Genomic DNA, 26,931 nt, shown 5'->3' on the forward strand with positions numbered 1-26,931 from the left:
TACCTATGGAGCCCATAGCATAAACCGGTGAAATGCTCACTGTAGACACTAGGGGGCATAGCAGGACAGCATCTTAGCAAACGATATAACTATGTATAAGGGATCATGATGCAATGAAATAGTTTTTTGCTGTGATAGTTGTAAGACACAAAATCATATTTTTGATGTTTAAAGGTCTATTATTTTATCATCTCATAAAGATGCTTTAGAAAACTCTTGCCTCCTGTCACTGTAACAGAATTCCCTGATGTGTTTTATATTTCATGCAGACAATACAATCAATACAATATTATTCTTACTATCTTTCAATTTTCTCCTTGACAACTCCAGCTTAGTGGTAGGTCTTAAAAATGTCCTGTTGTATGTTCCTACAGCTTCTATCATCTATTAGTGTCTGCACACTACTATATGCATTTTTTTCTGATTTGTTTCCTGAAAAAAGCGTAATACCAGCAAAGTGTAGACAAATCTTATGTACACTTTGCTTTTTCATAGGTGCAGAAATTGACCTGCTGTGAAATCTGCAGCATGTCTTTGTTGTATTTTTCTTGTGCAGATTTCATCCTTTTCAATGGAAGAGCTGCGGAAAATCTGCATCAACTCTGCACCAAAAACTGTATAAAAACAGCACAAAAAATAGTGTGGATTTATGGTCTTTGTTTTGCCAATTTCATGCGGATGTTCCGCACATAAATCTGCACTGTGTGAAGGAAACCCTTAGAACTGCTTCAAAGACTGCTTCTTGGTCCGAAAACCTTGAGAGCCAATTGATTTAAAACTTGATTTCTCCTGTAGGGGGCACTGCAGGGAAATTGAACACTTGCATCTAAGTTCCCACTCAGTTTACAGCTGATTGCTTGGATCTCAGAAGTGGACACCATGTCATCAGCCCCCCCATGACATAGAAAAACTTTATTTTTTTTTAATCTCTATTTTTAAGGATTACAAGAACAACAGCACAGATGAAAAAAATAATAATGATATAAGAAAATGTTGACTACATGCTTATGCTGCACAGCTTCTTGGAGACACATAGGTCTACATAAGGGCTGTGGAAAGTCTCCATCTGTGTACCTATGGAGCAATGACACTTTAACAATTTGTCACTTCAGCAAGGGGCACTTATCATGTAGAGAACGTTAATAAAAAGGCACTTACTAATGTATTGTGATTGTCCATATTGCCTCCTTTGTTGGCTGGATTCATTTTTCCATCACATTATACACGGCTCATTTCCATGGTTACGACCACCCTGCAATCCATCAGTGGTGGCCATGCTTCCACACTATACTTGCACGATGCGCCCTAAGCAGTGGACCACAACTGGTCGACAGTCCCTTCCTAGCAAGTGCAGGGGCCCATAAGGAGAAAATCTGGTGACAGATTGATGACCACAAACAGTAAAAGGCAAAACAAACTAGACAGGTCAAACCAGGAGAAATCAATATAAACCTAATCAGAGGCTATAAGTCAGAGTAAAAAACAAATGAATAAAAACAAGCATCAGCCAAAACCAGAAGAGTAATCAGAGCAAACAAGTATCAGAAACAATACCAAGCCGATCCAAATTGTCAGCCAAGAGTCAAAGGTCATGGTCCAAGCAGGGTCAGAATACCAGGGGAGTCAGAATAGAAGCACAAAGGCTAGTGAGGATGTCTTAGGAGAAGACACCGGCCACAGGCAACCTGTGGTCAGCAGGTTGACTGTTTATATAGGCTACACTTCCTGGTAATGTGACCCGCCCAGTGTTACATGTCTGATGACATTAACCCTGTCATCCTGACAACACAATGCTGCGGCACTGCCTGCTGAGCAGTGTGCCCACTGGCCGAACATGACCCTTGGCCCTGTCGTCCTGTCAGTTGAATGCCTGCGGCGCTGCCTGCTGAGGAGCGTGCTCGCTGGAAGAACGTTACAGTTTTGGTTAAATTTTGCTTCTTAAAATAAAACCCTTTTGTTTTTTTCTTTTTGTTGCCATGTTCATAATGTTCATTTTTCAGAACTGTGTGAGACTCATTTTTGGGGGGCGAACTGTAGCTTTTTTTCTTGGCACCATTTTGGGGTACTTACAGATGTTTGATCACTTTTCATTCAACATTTTGGGGGGCAACATGAACGAAAAACAGCAAAGTGGCTATTTTTTTTCTGTTACAGCATTTACTGACCACAATAAATATTTTTATATTTTAATAGTTTTCTGACACAGTCAGAACTGTTCATTCACCATAAAAGACCCAATAATGACTGTCCCATGAACGTGTCTTTTTATCGCAGTTTCTCATTTCCTCGTCATCCTCAGAGGTTCACAACCGGATCCATATTTATCCTCCAGGACTGATTGCTTCCTCTCACATGTATTAGCAGGTTTAGATGAAAAGACGGCTTGCTCAACTCTGTTTTGCCAATAATCTGGCCTTGAGCTTTTTATCAATGCTTTTTACAGAAAGAGATGAAAATATATTTCAGTATAGCCTGAAGAGTCAACAAGACGCATCCATCAAGTACATTGACAAGTATTGATTCTTCTTGAACAGACAGTACTTCAGGTCATCACTTTGTTTACATTTGAGAACCACAGACCTTCACCTACTACAGAGGATATGTCAGATTTTCATGTTTAAGAGGTGGCCAAATCTGACAATCCCTTATTTCAAACAAAAGTAAAGCTTCTGATGTCCACCATGAACATATCATATCTCTCAAGATGTGCCTTGTTATTCCTTTGACCATGCACTCCCCACAATGAAGCAAAACATGGGACGCATGAGAAAAATATCTCCATCCAGAACTCCTTTAAAGACGAATTAGTCTACTTGGAATCAAGAGGATTTTGGATAAGGATCTGTTCACATCAGTGTTGCTCATTTCCCTTCTGCTCTGTCATAGGAGCAGAAGGGTGAAAACGATGAAGTTGGCAGATCAATCATGCTGTAACGGTCACGTCCACACACACACAGGGGGAAGGATAGTGACCACTGCGCTCCACCCTCACCCCTGGCCCTGCCTACTTGCCTCACGAGTCCTGATGACAGGGGACAACTGGACGACAGTCCCTTACTTAGGATATGTGCAGGAAAGACAGACAAGACAAAATACGGAACGTGAACGGACCGGGTCAGAACCAAGAGAGCTACGCAGTACAAAGGGTTAAGCAAAGAATGGTCAGGAGAAGCCGGGGTCAAATACCAGGAGAGTAGAGAAGTACCAGAGGAGTCCGCAAAGAGTAGTCAGGTGGGAGCCAAGGTCACAATACCAGGACGGATGCGCAGTACAGGAGGAGCAGGCAAAGGATCGTCAGGGAACAGGGTCAGGTAGTATTCAGTAGTCCAACAAATAGCCAGGAACCTAGAATCAACAGGCAACCTGTGGCCAGCAGGCTGCCTGTATTTATAGTGGGGTCTGAGGGTCATGTGACGTGGCCAGCGTCACATGACCAACAGACAGACAAGTCGAGCACAGAGTGATCAACTCGGCGCTCAAGGCAGACCTAGGAGCAGGGAGCCTCCCAGCTAGCAAAGCCGCCCTGGGAACGAGGCCAAACACAGATCCTCGCTCCTGAAGCTAAGCAGCAGGTCTGCGGCTGATGGGAGAACGGGGGCGCCTTTGGCGCCCCGTGACACATGCGCTGCTGATGTCTGTTTTGTGATGAACCCCAGTGACTGTGTGGGGTGCCGTCAGGTTTCCATCACGGTGTCCATAATTTGACTAGACTTTGGTGTCCATAATTTGACTAGACTTTGAGAAATAAAGAGCACTAATTTAGAAACAGTAAAACACCTTCACAATGGTGGGTAAAATAGTTCTCAGAGTTCAGAGGACTTAAATTTCTCACACAGATAAAAAAAACTAAACATTGAAATTAAAAGATGGACTAATTAATTACAATAAAATAAATAAATACAAAATTAAATTAACCAAGGAAGGAATTAACCTAATTAATGTATCGCTTGATTAAATAACTAATTAAATAAATGTAAAAAAATTTACTTTAATTTATTAAAGTAAATAAAATACAATTAAATAAGCCCATAAACAAAAAGGAATGACCATACATTATTTATACAATGAGATAACCAGACTTTACAGAAACCATAATTATGTTAAAAAACTAATATTAGTGACTTAGTGACAATATTTCATACATCCATTCTTTCTCTCCTTGGAAGACTGATACAGACTTGCGATAACTTTCCACTAGAGGGCAATACTTGACAATATTCCATTCTACATGTCCTAATGATGTCAGTTGCCGGTATGATAGGATTGCATTTTAGAGGAACAACACAATAACTGCAGAATGAAAGAATTTCCAAATACCATCATTAAGTTACTAGTAAAGGGGTTTTTGGCCTAGGAGCTGACAACCCATATGGTCCTTATGTGGACTACTCAACTGTCCGCAGTCCAGCCATGTCTCATTCCAGGTCTCTTCTGGTCTTTGCAAGACCAGGAAGTGGCTTGGTCCCAGCAGTCACACAGCAGTGACATACCATTCAAGAAGATGCGACCACTGATGCCTATCATTGGTGACAGTGGTCACAGGACCAAGACACTTTCTGTGGAGACTGAAATCAGCTGGGAAGGGGGCAACGGTGAAGACAAAGTAAGACCATTGATGTTATCTTTTTCACGGGGTACACATTAGGATCATAGAGGTTGTTGGCTCATTGACTGGACAACCTCTTTAATAGACACGACTACAGAAATCAAATCTATCAGAAACGTATCCAAGTCTACACATGTAGTAGGGCTGAATGTATGATATAACTACTTGTAGCTTTTTATGTTTGTCATAACTTTTTGTGAAGAGATAGCAATAGTAAAGCTATCCTTAGATGGCAGATGAATGTTCAAGGTTCTCATGGATTTTGCCTGCATCAACCAAAGAAATGTAGTGGGCTACCTGTCCCCTTTAACCTGTCACTACCTTCAAAGAGGACAGCATAGGATGTTGTCAGGCACTTTGATTCCAGCATTGTTTCCCTTATACATGTCTAGATGTAGTTTTATGTCTAGATGTAGATTTTAGTAAGGCTTTTGACACTGTCCCACATAGAAGACTTATCAATAAACTGCAGTCATTGAGCATGGACTCCCATATTGTTGAGTGGATTAGGCAGTGGCTGAGTGACAGACAACAGAGGGTTGTAGTCAATGGAGAACATTCAAAACAAGGTCATGTTACCAGTGGGATTCCACAGGGATCTGTACTGGGACCAATTTTGTTTAATATCTTCATAAGTGACATTGCAAAAGGCCTCGATGGTAAGGTGTGTCTTTTTGCTGATGACACAAAGATATGTAACAGGGTTGATGTTCCTGGAGGGAAACGCCAAATGGAAAAGGACTTAGGAAAACTAGAAGAATGGTCAGAACTCTGGCAACTGAAATTTAATGTGGATAAGTGCAAGATAATGCACCTGGGGCGTAAAAACCCAAGGGCAGAATATAGAATATTCGACACAGTCCTGACCTCAGTATCTGAGGAAAGGGATTTAGGAGTAATTATTTCAGAAGACTTAAAGGTGGGAAGACAATGTAATAAAGCAGCACGAAATGCCAGCAGAATGCTTGGATGTATAGGGAGAGGTATAAGCAGTAGAAAGAGTGAAGTGCTTATGCCGCTGTACAGATCACTGGTGAGACCTCACTTGGAGTATTGTGCGCAGTACTGGAGGCCATATCTCCAGAAGGATATAGATACTCTAGAGAGAGTTCAGAGAAGAGCTACTAAACTAGTACATGGATTGCAGGATAAAACTTACCAGGAAAGGTTAAAAGACCTTAATATGTATAGCTTGGAAGAAAGAAGAGACCGAGGGGATATGATAGAAACTTTTAAATACATAAAGGGAATCAACTCGGTAAAGGAGGAGAGAATATTTAAAAGAAGAAAAACTACCACAAGAGGACACAGTTTTAAATTAGAGGGGCAAAGGTTTAAAAGTAATATAAGGAAGTATTACTTTACTGAGAGGGTAGTGGATGCATGGAATAGCCTTCCTGCAGAAGTGGTAGCTGCAAATACAGTGAAGGAGTTTAAGCATGCATGGGATAGGCATAAGGCCATCCTTCATATAAGATAGGGCCGGGGCTATTCATAGGATTCAGATATATTGGGCAGACTAGATGGGCCAAATGGTTCTTATCTGCCGACACATTCTATGTTTCTATGTTTCTATGTCTATAATGGAGTTTCTGAGAAGTTTACTATTTGTTAGTTGCAGCGCTGTGAGGTAGGAGGTCTCATATTCCTGAGCTGGGGGATAGTCTATAAGTCTATGCCCAGACTAATGGATAGTCTCCCCACGTATCCATTGATGATTGACAGTAGACACAGTAAGACTCCATTCAAACATCCGTTGAATGGTCTGGATTTTCAATGGGGCCGGAAAAGATGCGGACAACGCGCTTCCGTTCCGAGGCCCCAAACTTCCGGTCCACGGCTCAGCAAAAAGATAGAACATGGCATTTTCTATTGGCTAGTGCCGGCCACGTGCACATGGCTGGTGTCAGTGTTTTGCGGATCCGCAAAACACTTACGGACGTGTGTATAGACCCTAATAGAGAGAAAGCTATCAATCATTGTCGGGAGAGCAGGTGTGGACAAGACTATCCCCAGCATGCCTTGTTTGTCTATGGGTGGGGGGGCAGCATAAATGTGATGACAGATTCAGATTCCCTTAAGGCTGAATTTTTAAACTGTGGCTGAATTTTATGAACTGACACCATCAGATTTTTTATTTTATTTTTTATAAATCAATTACGGTTAATTTGAAAAAAAACTATTTTATTACCACCCAAAAGTTACCCCACTGAGAGTCCCAGAGGTCAGGGGAGGGGATTTGACTAATTGACACTGCTGTATCTTTTTATTATTACATATTCACTTTAATTAGTTTGAAAATACTTAATTTGTTTCACCTCCTTCTACTTTCTATAGAAATCAAAGAGATTTCCCAGTCAGGAGCTCCGATGATTGCCTGATGTTTATTTTCCTCAGTACTTGACTGCTTTTTAGCACAGAGTGAAGAACTCTGACTACAGCTTATCTAAAAGACGTGATTATTTTATTATAGAGTAAGGATCATAACAGATGCGGCGATACCAATTATGTTTTTGTTTTACATAAACATGTTTGCAAGCAGAAAAGAGATTTTTATTTATTTATTTATTTATTTAGTTTGCCAAAATAGTTTTCCTTTTTTTTCCTATATCCCAGTAGGGGACTTGTTATTTTTTCTGATCAGTCAGAAAATACTTTTGCATTGTAGTATATAATGTCAATTACTAAAAAATACCTGACACAATGCCCATTCATACCAGGCCTAAGGGTCATTGTTAGGCCCTTGGCTGGCATAGCAACCCCTCCGCACCCATGGTTGCATTGTGGTGGTGGTGGTGGGGCAATGGGGTGAACAACATACTGTAGATCAGTGGTCCCCAACCACCGGTCCGTGGCCCAGGACCGGACCCTGGATGATTGTTTGCCGGGCCGCGAAAATACAGAGAAGTAGAAATGCAGGAGCAGGCAATCTCCATACCAGTAGGACAATCCCTCATGCTCCCAGCCAATCCCAGTGCTTCTTTCATGTACACCTGATGTGAGAGCAGCTATAACAGGCCCGCTGATTGATTAGTGGTAGGACTAATGCTGATTGGCTATAAAAGGATTGGGGGTGGGGCTTAGCACAATCGTAAGTGTCGTGTTTTCAGGTTAGTGTGGCTTGCTGTACATTACTTGGGCTGGTGACAGGGTGATGCACTGCAGGTAGTGTGCTGTGTGGGCCCTAGCTGCTGTCATGGGGTTGTCACTGTCACTGCCTAAGGTAGGTGATGCTTTGTGTTTTCAACATACAATAAGTTAGTTAAAGAAACAACCTATGGCCTTAAGTGCACTACAAAGCCGAGCAAGCCCTCAGCTATTCATGCCATGCAGACACTGAATAGATATTATATGGGGGGGGGGGATTGTTGCCCCATGCAGTAAAATGTCACCATTTGGCCCACCCCATGCAGTATAATGTCACCATTTGGCCCCATACAGTATAATGTCACCTTGGCCCGAGCCGCCTCATACATAGTGTTATATATTTTAATATGCACCTTGTGTTTTGTTTTGCGCATGAATCAGTCAGTGCCGACCAGATCCACCCGGTCCCTGGGAAAATTGTCTTGCATTAAACCGGTCCGTGGTGCAAAAAAGGTTGGGGATCACTGCTGTAGATGTCATATTCAGCATTGACAATTACATCTAAAGAGTTAAACCAGAGGACCCTCATAAGCTAGAGTCATTAAAGAGCTATGTGTCCCAGGAGATGACAAGCCCCATGGAAATAACTTGAGACCAAGTTCTGCTTTTTACTGCACACAGGAAGTGACTTAGTCCCAATACTAATGTGGGCAATCACATGGGATAGAATGGCACGTCACCGCTTGTGACATGCTAATGACATGCCTTTCTAGCACATGTGATGTCTAAGACCAGGGATTGGATGCAGTAGTCACAGGACCAATCTACTTCCGGTCCAGTGGCGGACACCAGAGGCAGCCAAAGAGTAGTGCAGCAGTGCAGGAATGGGGGGCAGGTGAGATTTTGTAATTTGCCACAGGTTATGGCCATTGGGGTTGTCGACATCAAGGCTGTACAACCCCTTTAAGTAAAAGCCAGTTCCTGCTCTGGCATTTCTGGGTTCACCTTTTATCACATGGTCATCTATTCATTTGAATGGGTGACATGAAATGCATTAGTTTATGTACATGAGTTCTGCCTTGCAACAAACTGGGAACCTGGAAAAAATCCTAAAAGCGGCCCCGTTTTGTAGTCGGGTCCAACTGATGGAAGGCAGGGCCAGCAATACCATATTTTGGCACATGATACCAACCCAACAGAGCCAAATACCACAGTCCATTACAAGATACGTCCCCAAAAACTTCCACTCGTCGACCGTGAGGAGGGCTCAGGCGGCCCCCTAGGCATCGGCCAACCGGGAAATTTCCCTGTAGGTCTGTCGAGCATCTGACATATTACAAGACAAAGCTGGTTTTATGGGGCCCTGACCAACAAAGCACGGTACTCAGGCTAATTATATTAAATCAGCCTTTTCAGATGATACTTCTATAAATAATACTGCTTTGCATAGTACCAAATAATAGTATTAAATAGTGCCCTCATAGCAATGTTATACTGTACATTGCCCACACTATATTTCTATACAGTACACAAGTAAAATGACCATTCCATACCCTGATGCCAGCACCGTGAAATATGCCTAAGGCCTCATGCACACGACTGTGCCGTTTTTTTGTGGTCCGCAAACCACGGATCCGTGTGCCTTCCGCAATTTGCGGAACGGAACGGGCGGCCCATTGTAGAAATGCCTATTCTTGTCCCCATTGCTGTCCTCATCTTTTGAAGTGAATGGGTCCGCACCCAAGCTGCAAAAAATGTGGCTCGGATGCGGACCACAAAAAAAATGGTTGTGTGCATGAGGCCTAAATAATACTTTTACATAGTGTCCACATTATACCGTCATATACATCAGGTTACATGAGCGAATGCTTTTCTGCTCCACTTGGGAGTCTTTAGGAAATGGGCTTACCAAATTGTCCAGTTTGCCTAGCTCTAAAGCCGACCATTTCCCCTAGAGTTCTCCTTTAAATTCAGATTATTTTTTTTCCTTCATCTGTCTGGTTAAGGAATAGCAATACTTATGCTAAATCATTTTGCCTACATGGGTACAATTTATTGTGTGTTTAGCATTTAAATATGCTGCTCAGTGCAAAGCGAAATAAATTACCGCACATAAAACCATTCAATTAAATGCTTATCTGAAACTATTGCAACTATTGATTTAACGGAATCTGACTTTTCAGTTATGAGGTTTTTCAGGTAATTTCATGTTGCAGGAAAAAAAATATATACAAGATTTATAAAAATTAAAAAAGGCAATTTAGATACTATTATTTAGGTTTCATTTCTCTTTTAGAAGGCGCCTAGTCTCATCTTCGCCCCAATATATATTAATTCTCTCATCAATGAGATTTATACAAAGTGCCCAGGGAAAAGTCAGCGCTCTAATGCGGTAAGGTGCAAGCTATTCATATGCAAACTGGGTTCGTCTCCCTAGATATATAGCTATATTTTAATTGAAATCACTCTGTCCGTGTTAAGTTCATATGGGAATATTTGAACTTATTGCTTTGACTTTAATTTATTGCAGATAATGCACAAGGTAAAATAGAAAAAGATCTAGCCATATTAAGTAAAGATACTAATACTGTCTCTGATGGATGCTCACAAGAAGCGTAAGATGCCCATGATGCAGTTAATAGAAGACAATGTCACACTGATGAGGTCACTAGGGACCAGCCCTTTAATATGAAAATGCAGTGCAGCTATTGACCACTAGGTGGCTGTTCAGATTTAATCAAATAAGGATGTATTTAATTAGTAGATTAAACTTGGATAGAACTATAGGGGTATCATCTTTTCATCTATTCATGGCAGTGATGATAACGATCAGATCGCACCAAAGTCCCTTGCATTTTCCACAGTCTGGACGAGTTGTATGGAACGATGACCGAGCATGTGCAGTGATGTCACTTCAAACTGTATGGAACGTACAGAAACAGAAGCGGGATGAGCACGTGAGCATGGATTGATGAGAAGTGACACAGCCTAGAATTTTATTTTAACAAAATGGTTGTCAGTTGAGATGAGCGAAGTATTGGGAATTCGATTTGGCTGGTTCGCCAAATTTCACGAATTACTGCCTCACAAAGTGAATTTCTTTGTAAGTAGTGGGTGCGATGACGTTACTACCCCCCCCCCCCCCCGCCATTATACCCCTCAGATGCGTTTATACTCGATCGTGGCATCTGATATACATAAAGCGGTGAAATAAATCATACTTACTTGCTCCATTTGTTTGCAATGGGCCGCCCGCTGCCATCTTGCTGGAAGATCTGGCGCAAAATTTCACGTGGCCTGAGATGACGTCATCACTTCGGCCAGTGTGGTGACGTCATACGTCACAGACACCATGCACGGAATTTCGGCCGAGATCTTTAGCCGGCCCGTTGGAAGCAAATGGAATAAGTATAATTTATTTTTTGTTTCAGGCTAAATCGATTCGCTACCACGAAGCTACGAGAAAATTTGACATTGCACAAATCTAATTTATCTTGAAATTCTGATCGAAGTCCACTTTGTGGACTTTGATTCGTTCAACACTAGTTGTCAGTCTACATGGTATTATGAAAAGAGTTGAAAAAATGTCTTGATCATGTCTAAAGATGAGCGAATAGAATTCAATTGATTTCTAAGTGGAATTCGATCCGAATTTCAGGATAAATTCGATTCTTCCTCGAAAGCCGAATTTCCTTGTGCTTTGTGTTAGCGAAATCGATTTAACCTGAAATAGTGTAAAAAGCAAAAAAATTCATACTTAGCCTCCTCCATTTGCTTGCGACGGGCCATGATGACGTACTCTATGTGCCCAGAGAGATTTTGTGCCAGATCTTAAAGCAAGATGGCGGCGGCCAGGCCCGTCGCAAGCAAATGGAGGCGGTAAGTTTTATTTGCATTTTTTTATGTTAATTTTACACAGTTTTTACACTCAGATGCCACAATCATGTGTGAGTGTGGCATCTGAGGGGTACAATGACGGGGGAAGCGCTATCGCCGCTCCCTGTCATTGCACCTGCTACTTACAAAAAAAAAATGCGCTTTGTGACAAAGTAATTCGTTAATTAATTATTTTGTAAAATTCGGCGAATGAGCCAAATCGAACTTTTTGAAAATGTACTCATCTCTAATCATGTCCTACTAAGACACCAACTCTTGTAGCAGGCCTTACACTTATTTTAGGAAAGGGTTAATTTATTGTAATCAATAGTACTACTTTTACCATGCTCGGAAGGGTTTATTTATCTCAAGTGAGTAGTATCATTTGCATGCAGGTTAGCTCTCCTTTAAAGAAGACCTGTCAGCTCTCATGTCTGTTCTAGTAAATACCTTCCCTGGAATTTATTTGAGAACTGTAATTTCTTGCAATGCATTATTATGACGTGCTATAAAAAAAATCCTTGACATGCTGCAGTTCCCATCACAACCACTGGGTGGCCATACCTATATCTCCTGACAGAGTACCATGAAAGCAGTTTTCCTTCTTCTGGAGGAGAGCTATGTTATGCTTTTTTTCCCCGAGGAGCTTCAACCTAAATGATTCATTACTAGCAGTATTGACCAAGCAAGGGTCAATGAGCCAAGTGATAAGACGAGGTTGTCTCTTGGTCCCAGGGGTGTAGCTAAAGACTCATGGGCCCTGGTGCAATAATTTCAGCTTGGGCCCCCCCTTCCATCAGTGCTTTGCGGCTTGGGGCAGGGAAGCACATAGCCTTCCTGCTGCCTGAGGCAAAAATTGAAACGGCACCCCCCTCCCCACACACACACCCGTGCCAAATTCTTGACCTAACCCCTTTCTCTTGAGCTAGAGGACTAACTTGAAAATTGTGTGCCTCAGTGCAAAATTTATAACAGAGCCCTCCCATCATCCCCTATTATAATACCGTTGTCTTCTTATGCGGCACAAGGGTTTTTGGGCCCCCTCAGGCTCCTGGGCCAGGTAGCGACTGCTACCTCTGCACCCCCTATAGCTACGCCCCTGCTAAGTCCCTCTTTTGTGTACACGTCTATATCCTCATGCAAGGTCATAGTGGAGCTTTGTTTAACCTGTTAGCTATACAGAGATTTAAAAGGGCTATGCAATGATTGACATCATATGGTACATGCCAATACCTTTCTAAGAACTAGAACCAGCTCTTTACATTCACTGCTCCAATTGCACTGCTAGCCTGGCAGCTAAGTAGGTATGTCCTTTCTGCTGCAGCTCTCTCTCCATGTAACTGCGACAGCTCCTAACAAGACATATGGCTGGTGGCAGTTGAAGATTTAAACTGAGCATGTGTGACCATCTCAGTGAGATGGACAAAAAAAAATAAGGAAAAGAACAAACAGCAGGTGGCGCTATACAGATACATTGTAGCTCACTGGCTATACAAAATGTTTAATTACATGCAATTACAAAAGTATTCAGATCCAGGTGCTGAAAAATGTAGAATATTCTTAGTGATACAACCACTTCAAATCGGCATGCACTGATCTATAGGGTCATTTGTTGCGTTATCTGTTATTCTGTGCCCATATGGTGGCACATGGACTGCCTAGCGATACTGTGCCATTAGACAAGCCCTATGCACATAGCCTCATACTATACCGCACTTAGTTGTTATTTCTGCTGTAAAGTTCTCCGTCCGTGGTCAAATCCATTAGGCTGTAAAATTTACCTTTTGAAATGCTCCTTGAGGAGGACAAGACCCTTGACCCAATGCAATTTATATAATGCTGTTGTCCTCTTACAATAGTGTCATGGAAGGCAATGAGTCAGCACCTTCAATAATAACTCCGGACAAGGAGCCTTGAAGACTAGAACAAGCACCTAATAGATGAGAAAGGTTACGCCGTCTCTGGTAGCGGCCAGTCAATGCGCAGTTTGGAACAAACACGGGTGACATACAACGTGTTGCCAGGAACTGTCACTGAACGACACTGAAGCTGTTGCCATCGCAAGGTGCTGGCGACAATTGATGAATGGCGCCCATTATTCCTTCCTCAGTCGATACTTTTGTGTTTTATTGCTGCAGACTTTCCATGGAATATGTCGGCCGTGCTGCTGTTTTATTCACAGCAAAATAAATTCTACAGCGATAGAAAATGCATTATCCTGGCACATAATGAATCTGCTGCCTAAATAATGCAAGGGAGAGGATGCATAGAAATGGATCTCCCAGAGAGCAATTTGAAAGCACAGGTGGCAGCGAAACCCATTTCCACTGCGCAGTAATTGATAATTTGTGAAGCCTATTTTTTGGTTGGACTTCCAAGACAGGCAATTCCTTGGTGTATTACACGACAGTGCGTTACAAATGTAAGGGAAGGCTCCGTGTCAGTCAGCAAAGATTCCTGCTAGTATGATTGACACAAGAAGCAAAAGTTCACGTCGCTCAAAAATGTCTTTTCCAGCACGGGGATATCTCACCGTCAAATCACTGGCGCGATAAGTCTAAGGAGTTATTAATTTTAATGAATGCCATGCATCTTAAGTGCAAATATTATCCATTGCTGTTTGAGATGCAAAGAAATTCAATCAGATACTTAATTACTTCTTAACATGAATTTCAGACAGCTGGATAATTCCCCTGGCCCTGATTAAATGGATTACAAAAAAATAAAATTTAACATCACGCCTCGCAAGTTGCATGAAACATTTATGTATTAAGTTTAAGCATTTACGGAACACAGTATAGCAGGTGCGCTGAGCAAACATCTGAACGCTTAAAACAGGCTATTTCATCAGGAAGGCATGCTTTATTAATACAGTAAAGACATTTCTGCCACCTTGTTCTATAAAAAAGCCACTCTTTATATGATATGTCTTGATTAAAAGACTGCTACAGCTTTGGGTTTACAGCTGCTATGCAGAACTATGTGTCTCCATTGTTACAGACTACTAGTGATGGACGAATATCGGCAAACGCGTTCATGATTAAATGTTTCGCGAACCACACGGTCGCGGCAGACCCTATTGACTTTAGTGGCAGGCGAACCTGAAAACTCATATTTGCAGCCACCAAATGCTTACTAGAAGTGCACAAATAGTTCCACAACATGGACAGTGACATACCAGAGGGGAAACAATGGCAAAGATTCCTACAGAAAATATGTATTTTAATCAGGGGCTATTTTTATGCGTCTTAAAGGGAAACTCTTAAAAATGTGCCCTGCTGGAGCCTAGAATCATTTTCATTTTAGGACCACGGAAGAACAGGACCCAAAAATTAGGCATTCACCTGACAGAAAAGAACTTGTGATGATGTGTCTGGAGGTACATTAGGCGGTCACTGGATAACATTTTTACTGTAGGCTACTGGAGTACAGGCCCCAAAAATTTGGCATTCACCTGACAAAAAAGAACTTGTGATTATGTGGCTGGAGGTATATTAGGCGGTCACTGGATGCAAATTTTACTGTAGACCAGTACAGGCACCAAAAAATTAGGTATTCACCTGACAGAAAAGGCCATTTATGTTCGCTGTATATACATACTGACAAGGACCATTCTTTGTTCTGGGTTCTGGCGCATATGTGTGGGCTGGCATGAGGAAATTTAATTACACGTAGTCGTCACAGGTGTTGAATTCCTCCGAGATCCATGCCTCATTCATTTTTATAAATGTGAGGTAGTCCACGCTGTCGTGAGCTAGACTGAGTGGGCTTATCAGTCACGCTCCCCCCTCTTGCGCTGAGCGTAATTTCAGACAGGACACTCAACGAGAGGCAAGCCAAGAGTTCCATGGCAAATGCCAGCTCTGGCCACAGTTCAAGCCTGCACACCCCGTAGTCCAGGGTTCCCTCGCTTCTCAGAGGCTTCCACATCGTCCGTTAACCTGATGTAGTCGGACACGTATCGGTCTAGGCATTACCTGAGGCTGGATCCGGAGGGCGGACTGTCGATAGGTTGGCTGCAAGAATGATCTCATATCAGAAGTGACCAACACATCTTCAAACCACCCTCTTCTTGCAGGTGCGGTAGGATTGGTACCAATCAACAGCAGGGACCTCCCTCCTTGGGCTGATCTTGGTACTGTCGTCAGACTGCTGGGTGGCGGCATTTGCTACCTCCTCTTCCTCATCCGATGTCAAGAATGGCTGCGCATTAGGTAAGGTCTGGAAATGGATGGGAAAATAATTCCCCTGACTCGAGTGGAGGGGCTATGGTGGTGGTGTATATGGGGGTGCACACAGCAGAGAGTGAGGAGGGTGCAGATACACAGGATGAGGAGGGTACAGAAGCGGAAGGCTGAGTGAGCCACTCAACCAACTCTGGTGCGTCCTTTGAAGTAATCACACACACCTTCTCCAACTTCCCACTTAGGCTCCGGCCTGGTGCACCTGCCTGACCCCTACCACCCCTGCAGAACGGCCTGCCTCTTCCTCTGCCTGTCATTTTCAAAATCACCCTGTTCCTAAGTCCCTAGAGAAGAGCAGTATTCGTGGAAGCAGGTATATTACAGCCCTCAATCAGTATTTTGTGGAAGCAGGTATATCAAACCCCTTAATCAGTAGTTTGTGGAAGCAGGTATATCGCAGGCCTCAATAGATATTTGGTGTAAACAGGTATATCAAATCCCTTAATTAGTATTTTGTGGAAGCAGGTATATCACAGGCCTCAATCAATATTTGGTGTAAACAGGTATATCGAACCCCTTAATCAGTATTTTGTGGAAGCAGGTATCACACACCCCTCAATCAATATTTGGTTGAGGCAGGTATATCAAACCCCTTAATCAGTATTTTGTGGAAGCAGGTATATCACAGGCCTCAATCAATATTTGGTGGAAACAGGTATATCAAACCCCTTAATCAGTATTTTGTGGAAGCAGGGATATCACACCCTTCAATAATTTTTTTGCCACAAAAGTTATATCACACTACCCTGTTTATTTGGGGCAACAGGTATATCGCAGCCCTCAATCAGTATTTTGTGGAAGAAGGTATATCATACCCCTCAATCCATTTTTTGGGGGGCAACAGGTATATTACACTCGTTGCAGTTAGTTGTTCCATTAACGTTTGCCCCTCTATATAGCTGTAGTATTGCAGCAGAACCGCACACAACTGCTGCACAGTACAAATGCACTATAATATAATTTCTATGTTAGAAAGTATATTATAAGTATATCACACCCCTAAGTATATCACACCTATCGATAGCACACCTGTACCAGTCCTTAAAAGGACTTTTGTGGCCCTATTAGCTAGCGTTTGGTGTCCCTAATAGCCTGTCCTTGCTCCCCAAAGCAACCTCTCCCTACACTGGCTAAACACAGAATGTAAAATGGCTGCCATATCAGGTTCTTTGATAGGGTGGGGGTGTGTCCATGTTCTGAAACGTCTCAATTGGCTGCCCTGTCCCTCTCCATGGATGTTTCATGGGTCAAAGTTTGGCGCAATGCAAAAATGATGGCGCCGGCCGACAATTGCCATATGTTCGCATGTCCGGCAAATTGCGAACGCGCAACGTTTGCTGCGAAACGACCGCCGGGCGAATCGCCAGGCCATCTCTACAGACTACTATCTGAACCTATGTGTAGTCTGATCCTGCAGTTAAAACGGTTGTCTCATCACAGACAATGAGAGTATATCGCTAAGATATGCCCCCATTGTCTTATTGGTGCGGGTCCCACCAATAGGACCCGCACCTATATCGGGAACGGAGCTTTGCATAGTGGTGGCTGGAGGTCTCCAGTCCATCCACCACCAAGCACGCTCCTCATAGAAGTGAATGGAACCGCACCATTCATGACCGGCCCCCCTTACTTCAATGGGCACCAACGTAAATAGTGGAGCCAGCACTTCTCTATTTTCAGCAGCCCTATAGAAAATAAATGGAGGGTGGCTGCATATGCTCAGTGCGCCCTTCACCACTTTCCGGGCTCCGTTCTCGATATAAGAGCGGGTCCTAGCAATATGCGCCCTTTAATCTCTCCCATCTGAGCCCTTCCCTACTTGTAAGGTTTTTATAGGACAGAGGAAAATGGGGAAGTTATGCATAACTGTAGGATCAGACTACACAGCGTTTGTTTGTAGTCTGTTACCATGGAAACACATAGGTCTGCATAGAGCACATAGGAGCTTTCAATAGTTTTATAACTTTTTTATTTTAGATGCATTAAAGCAGGGGTGCACAACCTTTTCTGGTTGGGGGCCACATTGTCAACCTGAACCAATTCCAAGGGCCGAAAATAAACTTTAAAGGGGTATTACCAAGCGAAATACTATATTTATGGCATATTGAACATACAGTATATATCATAAATGTCTAGTTACACTTCTAGTACTCCCATCTAATGGGACAATACATGAAAGATTCATGTGAGCAGCCACAAGACATAGACATACATGTCTGCTGCCAGATGTTTGGGGGCCGCATAGAATGGTATTGAGGGCCGCATGTGGCCCCCGGGCCGCAGGTTGTGCACCCCTGCATTAAAGCAATATGTAAATTTTTTTAAATGGGGATTTTTATTTCAAAGAGTGTTTCGATGGCGTGTAGGATACATTTAATGAAACACTTTAGGCAAAACTGTCAGAAGGACAGAGCTTGGGTCATTGGTGCAAGAAGTATGAGGCCCTTTCTTTGGTGTTAGGCACCACCTTCTTAGGACCTGTATTAGGCTTAGAGTAGTCTATCAGCTTTGCCTGGAGTGCATTTATTATACTGTATACCCTGACAGCATGTCAATGGGAAAGTGAAATATTATAGAGAGAAAACTTGGTGTAATGTAAACTTTAGAGCTATAACACCTGCAAAATCCACCAAGGCAGAGTGGCATTTTCCCCTAAGCAGCACCTATGATCCATGCACACCTACCTCTCTATTCAATTATTCCCCTACTAAGAAATATAAAATGTAGCAAAATTGAGTTCATCACCAATGCTTCTTACATAGGACTGCAGGTAAAGCTGCAAAATTCTTACTGAAAGAATGCAGCAAAAATATTATAATTGCATTAAAATAGCAAACATGCCTAGTGCTACATTTCAAGTGCATGCCTTGTTACATTTTCTATCAGTGATAGCATTGCTCATTTGCTTAGAATAATTTGGGCTGTGCTAATGTAAATTCAGAGTTTCTAAAACAATTATTTTCTAAAAAAAATCTAATGAACTAATTCAACAAATTCAATGGTTTTCATTATTGAATGACTGAAGCCATTTACTTTTGCATAATAATAAGGGAGTGATCCTATTAAACGTGTAATTGATTGCATCTATGCAGAAATCTGTTTTCCAGGACAGTCTGGTATTCTGAACCCGCTTAATTAATACTATGACACAATTGGATTGTGAAGTATCCCAGGCATTATTTTCTGACAGCTCAGCCTTTAACTCATCCGTTGTTCATTTCTGTAAAATAAGCCACAGAAAATCAAACATAAAATGTGCACTAAATATTCTACTTGTTGGATCCATGAATGGACACCTGCATGAAGGAAGTTACTTAGAGCTGCTGGAGAACCCATCTAAACTCACAAGGCATGCATATGACATATTTCGACACACACAACATAATACCAATTACTTGGACTATAGAGAGTGCTGAAACCATATAGTATAATACATGGAACAGAGGGGGCTCCATACTGAAGATCAAACTGTCCCACCATTATGATGTATAATTTTGCCCACCAGGAACAGGAATCCCTAGTGTTTGATTCCCTCTGAATAACGTTTCCATGACTCTTCAATCAATTTCCTACTTCTTCTGTTCCTCTGGACACCCTACACCCTACTGTAAAGAGCTCTGGTACCCTCTCTCTAAGGCCTTAATGAGGCTATCTCTATGGTCTGTGCTCCTCCAGCACCTCCATAAATTATCTGATTATTGGTCTAAATTAGAGATGAGCAAATAACTACTGTTGATTCAGAATTCATCCCGAACTTTCCAAAAAACGCTTGACGTTTTTGTGGTTCATTTTTTGATAGAGAAAAGATATGAGAGAGCCTAATATGCGTGTTGGGGTTTCAGGGAAATATATATGTGCAGTCTGGTGAGTATTCTTTCTCCTTATGGAGAGTGCCTAGTATGTGCGAGGAGTATAGTATGGCAGGCAACGCTACTCTTGGTTTATGGAAAAAAATACTTAGATAGAATCAAATGGTATCTGAATTGAATTTTTTTTTTAAATTCAGCAAGTCAAGTCCCAAAACAAATTTCAAGAAATGTGATCATCCTTAGTAGCGTTGAGCGAGTTGACGTTAATGAAGTGGACTTCGATTCGAATTTCAGAAAACTTTTGATTTGTTACGAAGATAAATTTCCTGAAATGGCGGTAAAACATAAATAAAAATCTACTCACCTCATCCGTTTGACCACAATAAAGTATTATGAGCCAGTAGGTCAAAGAATAAAGTATTATGAGCCAGTAGAGCACACAAAAAAGTAGAACCAATGTTTTTATATGTGTACCATAGCATATTCCTGGAAAATATTTAGACCCATCAACTGAACTTCTGGAGGACGTCTGCTTCAGTCTTCCCATGTATCTCTCATTCATTGGTTGTGCTTCTGTAGAATGTATCTCCATTGAACTTTATATGTCTCTGGGTTTGTCACTTGGCAATTAACTACCGGTAGTTTTAATTATCAAACTTACCAGAATCACAAACTTGCTAATTTCTTGCTTCAGTGTATTAGAAAACAAGCGACTATTAAATTGTTCACAGGCCCCGCGCACTCTATCAATGTATTTCACTCAGTGTAACGTATCAGTCACCTTGACAACCAACTTTTAATGTATGCATACCGTTACGTCCTTTCTCTGTCTTTATAAACCCCCGTCTGACAACAAATCCATACTGCAGCCTGCAGAGACAATCCTCCACTTAAAATGAAGCATTTAAGTCATGACTTGTTTTAATAAGAAGAGAAGACACAGAAGCGGAGTCCATAGCCATAGTTTATAGTCAAAGTTCTGCAACGGAAAAGAGCTACTATAAACCGATTTACCAAAGGGTGAAATAAAATCCTGTTACTGTTAAGGCTCTTGCGTTGCAGTTTTGTATGTTGTGAGGCTATAATAAATGGGCAGCATAGTGGGTTATGGAGTATTAATAAATAGGTCCCGTCACTGGGGTGACGAATTATTAACTGGCAGAAAATCTATATCACTGGTAAAGGAATGAATTATGTGAACTTTGCACTTGCAAACACTCACTTTGGGTAGAAAGCTTCTATAATAATTACAGAGTCAGTTGAATTATTATTTTTTATATTGTTATACTCTATTAATAAAAATATGTTCAAGATTTCAAAAAGTGATCAATGGGGATTTTTATTAAAAAAGTAAATGGAAGTAGTTTAAAATGAAGAAAACAGAGTTTCAGCTACTCAACCTGTTCAATGTATGTCGAGGAGCTCATCAATTATCCCTGAGGGAAGCTATTGACGGCTATATACTGTAGCTTTCCAGTAACACCTGCTGCAGAACTGTAGTATTGGGGTATGACCACACGATCAGGTGTTTGCATGCACTTTTAGAAGCCAAAATCAGAAGTGGATCATAAAAAGAGATTAAGTGTAATCAAGAGATACAACTTCTCCTCTTTTTTTGAATTCAGTCCTGGTTTTGTCTTCCACAACTGCATGGAGAAACCCGACCCTTACATGGCGCTCATTCAAATTTAATGGGTGACCTGTTTACATACAGCACTCATGAGCGGGGGGAGCATGGTGGGTTAAGCAATGGGCCCTTTTATAATTTTTTAGGCCATTACTGGTCAGTATCTAATCGGCACGAGTCCAACACCCTGAACCCTTGACTTTCATTTGCTTCCCGGCGATGGATGTTGGCCACAGAACTACATAGCTCCATCCATTGTGTAATGAATGGACCTGGTTACTGCAACACTGCTCCCATTGAAATAAATATTGCATTAGCTAGCTTCAATCACTAAACCATTGATGGAGCTGTGCAGTTTGCAGGACCTACCTAAAAATAGCTGATATTAATGACCTTGACAAGCTCTTTAATGTATGCTAATATAGTAAGTAACTGCTCAGAATCTACATATGCACGCGATGGTCAGGCAAAATATATGTGGACATTCAAAGATATACGGTATACCTAAATTATTATTATGACCTTGAAGAAGATTCCTTGAGCCACATCTATTAGGCAATCACTCATCTAGGCCTGAAGGCTCCTGCTAGGTTTTTTACTCTTGGCTAAGGCTATAGGCTTCCTGTTTTTTCTAACATATACATAAAGCTAATTCCTTGTGGATATAGTCTTGCCTCTAGCCATGTGAAATGAACACAAATGTACATTTAAAAATCACTGCAAAATTGTAATTTATAATATAATATCCTGATTGTATTGTAATACATAGCGAGGAGATTGTAGGTCCTCTTTCAAAAATTTGTAACAGTGTCCCTGAAAATATTGCAAGTCATTTTTAGGACGGCCGTCCTCCTCTCTGACAGAGGGGCAAGGGTTACGCGATAACCTCGGACCCTGTAACTATCTCACTGTTACATATTACAGTGTGATGTCATACACACAACAGTACCAATAATAATGTAATATGTAGAATATTTGTGGTAATGATGTCGTATGCATCAGATAAATCGCCAGGACTGATGTCATTGAATTAGTATTTAGGTCATCAGGGGTGCACCACCAATGAGGTCAGGTGAGGCGATCACCTCAGGCAGCACCAGGTGGGCAGCCGAAGGGCCATGGGCAATAAGCACTTTCATTATGGCACAGGGGTTAGGTTAAGAAATTGTTTCAGTTTTCGCCTCAGGCAGCAGAAAGGCTAGGGGCACTCCTGTAGGTCATATACAGCAGGCTCATACATACAATTAACCCAGTCTAAAAAGTAGCTTGATAGTTTTGCCATTGCAGTCAGAGCTGAGCTTCTACCCTGAGAATTCGGAGAAGCATGATTATTCTTTTAGTGTCGGATCATTGACTAGACTGAGATTCGCTTGCACATTTTATTGGCTGAAGTTATAATAGCTACTTTTCGACTGTGATGATGTCTACCACGGCTGTGTCATTTTGCAGCACAGCTTTCAATCACCATGGTACTTCACGGATGTATGATGGACGGATTGTCAGCGAGCAGGGCCGTGATTGACAGGTGTGCTTTTAAGATTTTACAGCAAGCCTGTTTTTTTCGAATGTTCACATTTGATCGGTGTCGTTCTTGAATTTGAGTTTTATGTTTCCGCCTTTGAAAAATATGGTCGATAGAGATGTCACATGAATAGTGCCTGGATTTAAGAATATTTTCTATGGTGGGACGTACTTAAAATGAAGCCTACCATTCCACGGTGAATTTTTTGTGGCGAGGGGCTCAATCACAATGCAGAAAGTATCTGTCCTGTGTTGCATTTTCATCACAGGCTAAAAAAAGACGGACGCACAGCCATAATATGCTGCCATTAAAGTCCAGCTTTTTCCCATAGCAAAGACAGTTATGCCTAATTGTCCCCATAGTGTCTCAGAGAGTCGATGGGGGTCTTCATTCCTGCTGCACACATATACTTATCGTATTTCTTGTACCAGGCTTTAACATATGCTGCTCAGGACCTGAACTTGAAGCCATGTTAGGACGTGTTCACACATCAGATTTAACATGGATATTGCCACGTTGTGTAGCAATACATGAGAATGAATTCTACAGTACAATCCTATTCACATACAACAGAAGACTTCTGGGCAGATTTTTGGTACCAGCAAATATTAAGAAAAAAATAGAAAAAGAATGCAGGCATTCACCAGGAATACTCTTTTACAGCTTTATTCACATAAAAAGATCAGCGTCATGCAGGTAAAGCACAGCAAGAGGGCAACAGCAGTGTCGCGCTTGTTGCGCTTTTTCAAGGCTTGAAAAAGCGCAACAAGTGTGAAACAGCTGTTGCCCTCTAGCTGTGCTTTACCCGCATGACGCTCATGACGCTGATCTTTTTATGTGAATAAAGCTGCAAAGAGTATTCCTGGTGAATGCCACATTCTTTTTTTCTTTCTTTTTGCAAATACCACATGTCTTCATGCTGAGCACCACCGTTACTCACATTTGACCAGCACAGCACCAAATTAAATTCCACACCTACAGCAGCGCCAACCATACTCTCTATACTTTAGTAGATTTTTGATACCACCACAGAAAAAACCTCCTACATGCTACATATACTCCTACAGGTTACACATATGCAGATTCTGTGTGTGTGGAAAAGCCAGAGATTAGCCTGATTGAAAGACAATGGGGCAAATCATCATGCGGATCCACGACATTTCAGACTGCACATCCGCTAAAGTATTTAAAGGGTCAGTCTTGTATTTCTATGGTGAAAATAGACTACACATTGTATTTTAATCTGAGGTGTGAACATGCCCTTAAAGTATTTAAAGACATTCAGATATAAGCAGTGTGGAGTAGCCACATTCCCTTCAGGCAAAAGCAGGATTACCAGGTTTTCCCTGGAGTAATAGTTTATGCAAGAGGCCCAGAATACATAGTGTCGTGACTCCGTGTGTAGGCAGGGTCGACGAAAACAGATTTCACTGGATTAAGCAGGTTAAACCACAAAATAAAATATAATCCTGCCCTTCTGGGCACTAACTAAACATAGTCACCACCTCACCTAGGTAACTTCACCAAATTCAGGGAGATCAGGCTTCACAAACCCACCAGGTCAACCAGCTTTCAGGCTCTAACACTGACAAATCATTTCAGCCTTGTATTTATCCTCATAGTAATGAGACCAGCAGCTACACGGGTTTGCCTCAGACTAGGGTTAAATGTACTGCAGTGGGGAGGGAATAGCACGTCCCACTGCCGACACCTACTGAATAAAGTAACCAAGCAAACTACCCTTTGCTGAAACCACCCAGCTTTCCTGGATTCTTTTACCTCACCCATCTGAGCATTCTGGGTGAGATATACACCCCCTCCATTACTTTACCAGCCACCATGTTACATTGTATACAGGGCTAAGGTAGAAAACTCAATTTTTGCATTGGATAAAGCAAGCCTAGCTGCAACTCTGCCCCAGAGGGCCATTTTAGTATCCCCTCTTTAGCACAACCGGTCCATTGTCAGGAGCGCTAGATCTGAGATCTTTTATGGAGCTACTGTACTTTTTAATGAGAATGATTAGGATAAGACAAATATCTTATGGAATTGTCTATGCAATTTTCTAATGGCAGCTTCCCAATAAAGGGTCAGCCACCAAATAAAATATATTTGAAGGCCCCGGGATCATACATAAAAGATGAGCATCATAAATCATAAATCACATTGCAACACAGCTTCAAATCACCTAGAGGTTAATAATTGTATCACTTTGCTTACAAACTTCATTACACTCAAATTAGGCAAGATGCAAATCTGCACATTGTGAAGTTTGCGCTGAGCTTACTGTGCATATTAAAGGGGGCAACTTCATGTTTACAACATTCAGACAGACAATTAAACCGTCCCCAAGTCTCATGGTCTAAATAGTATGGCCTGGCACCAGTCAAGTGAATGGCAAATATGTGGCATTAATTTTGATGAGACTATATGTATAATGTGCAGTTCTGGAAGATATGATACACTGACTCCCAGCTGAGCTTATGTAGTTGTTTGCTTTCCAGAAATCTTGTTAGATTATGTATCCTCTGGGAACTATGGTAAGTATACAGGAGGAATTGGACTCTGCTTTCTATTCATTTTATCTTGCCTACAGAAAAATAAGAGAAATGCATCAGTGTTGTTAACGGGGTTATCCATGAAAATATATTTATGACTTATCCTCTGGATAGGTCATCAGTACCAGATCTGCGGGGATGCAACACCAAAGATCCCTGCCACTCAGTTGTTAAAAGAGGCCTTGAGCATCTGCAGCCTCTTCCTAGACCAGTGACATGACTGTACATCGTTCACATGGCCTAGTTGCAGCTCAGCCCCATTTAAGTCAATGGGGCTAAGCTGCAACACAAAGTACTGCCACTATACAATGTACGATGCTGTCCTTGGAAAGCTGCCTGGGGCCTGCATTGCTCTCCATAGTTTCGGTGAGCACAGGGGCTCTCTGAAACAGCTGGTCGGCAGGGATGCCGGGACTGATGAGATAATGATGACCTATCCTGAGGATAAGTTATCATCATCTTTGCCAGGATAACCCCTTTAACATAATCAGGGGCAAATGCAGGGTTTTTAAAGCCACACCAAAATGCCCCCCTTCCACCTCATTCCACATACTGTCTACTTTTACATATTATATTATTTTATTTCTAACCCAGGTTAGCATCTAAAAATGTAGAGGAAATTGGTGCAGAGTTGGACAACCACCATTTCTAATGTAGTAGCATCATATTGTGCTAGGAGGGTATCAGTTTACTGGAGGACTACACCTGGGAGGAGTTCAGGAGTTGGGCATACATATCCCAGAGTTCCCACCATGTTAATTGGGGCCAGAGTCCAACAGGGTGGAGCACGGTGCCTTGTGCAGTTGAATCATCTGAGATGACTCCATGTGGTGACCTCATTCTAGGTGGAACTGCTGGGCAATCTCTGGCCAAGTGCATGCCAGTCAAGCAGTAAAGAATCAAAATGGACTGGGTAGCGGAACTTTGAAGCAGCTTACAAGACTTCACCTATATTGCTGAGTTGTCTGTTTGCATCAAAAGAACTGTGCCTCTTAAAAATGGTCTCAACCTTTATACTCTCATCCTCTCCACTTATATGCAGTTTAACACTTGTCAATATGCACTATACATGTACAGGAGGGAGAGGTCTTTAAAGGCGGGATTGGCTAAGGAGCAAGAGCAATTGAACCTAATGCCGTGGTCAATTGCCACCTGAATGATATCTGAATGGTCATTTAGAGGGAGGGGCTTCCTTTGGTGACCGAATGCCCTCAATGAACTTGGTGAAGCAGTTTGCTAGCTAAGGACACCTAAAGTTCCAATTAAGTCCTACCTCAATCAAGTGACCCAATGATCACATGTTAAGTAGATTTATCGGTGCCTGTACCTGTCCTCTCATCACAACAATACACCACTGAACCAGCATTGCGTTGGGTGTTTTTTCCATAACTTTGCTTTAATCCATAAATTAAAAACACACACCTCTTTCAACATTAATGGAAAACTAAGCTTATATAATATTTTCTAAAGCATAAAATAATAGAACACATTTTTTTCTTTCTTTTCATTGCGTTTGTAATCCAGCTAAGCCAATTCAGAATCAGACAGAAGGAAGGATCCATTAACCACACGTGGGAATGAGTCTGCTGGTTCAGTAGGTAT

The sequence above is a fragment of the Bufo gargarizans genome, chromosome 3 (assembly GCF_014858855.1).
Source record: "Bufo gargarizans isolate SCDJY-AF-19 chromosome 3, ASM1485885v1, whole genome shotgun sequence".
In the NCBI taxonomy this organism is placed as follows: domain Eukaryota; kingdom Metazoa; phylum Chordata; class Amphibia; order Anura; family Bufonidae; genus Bufo; species Bufo gargarizans.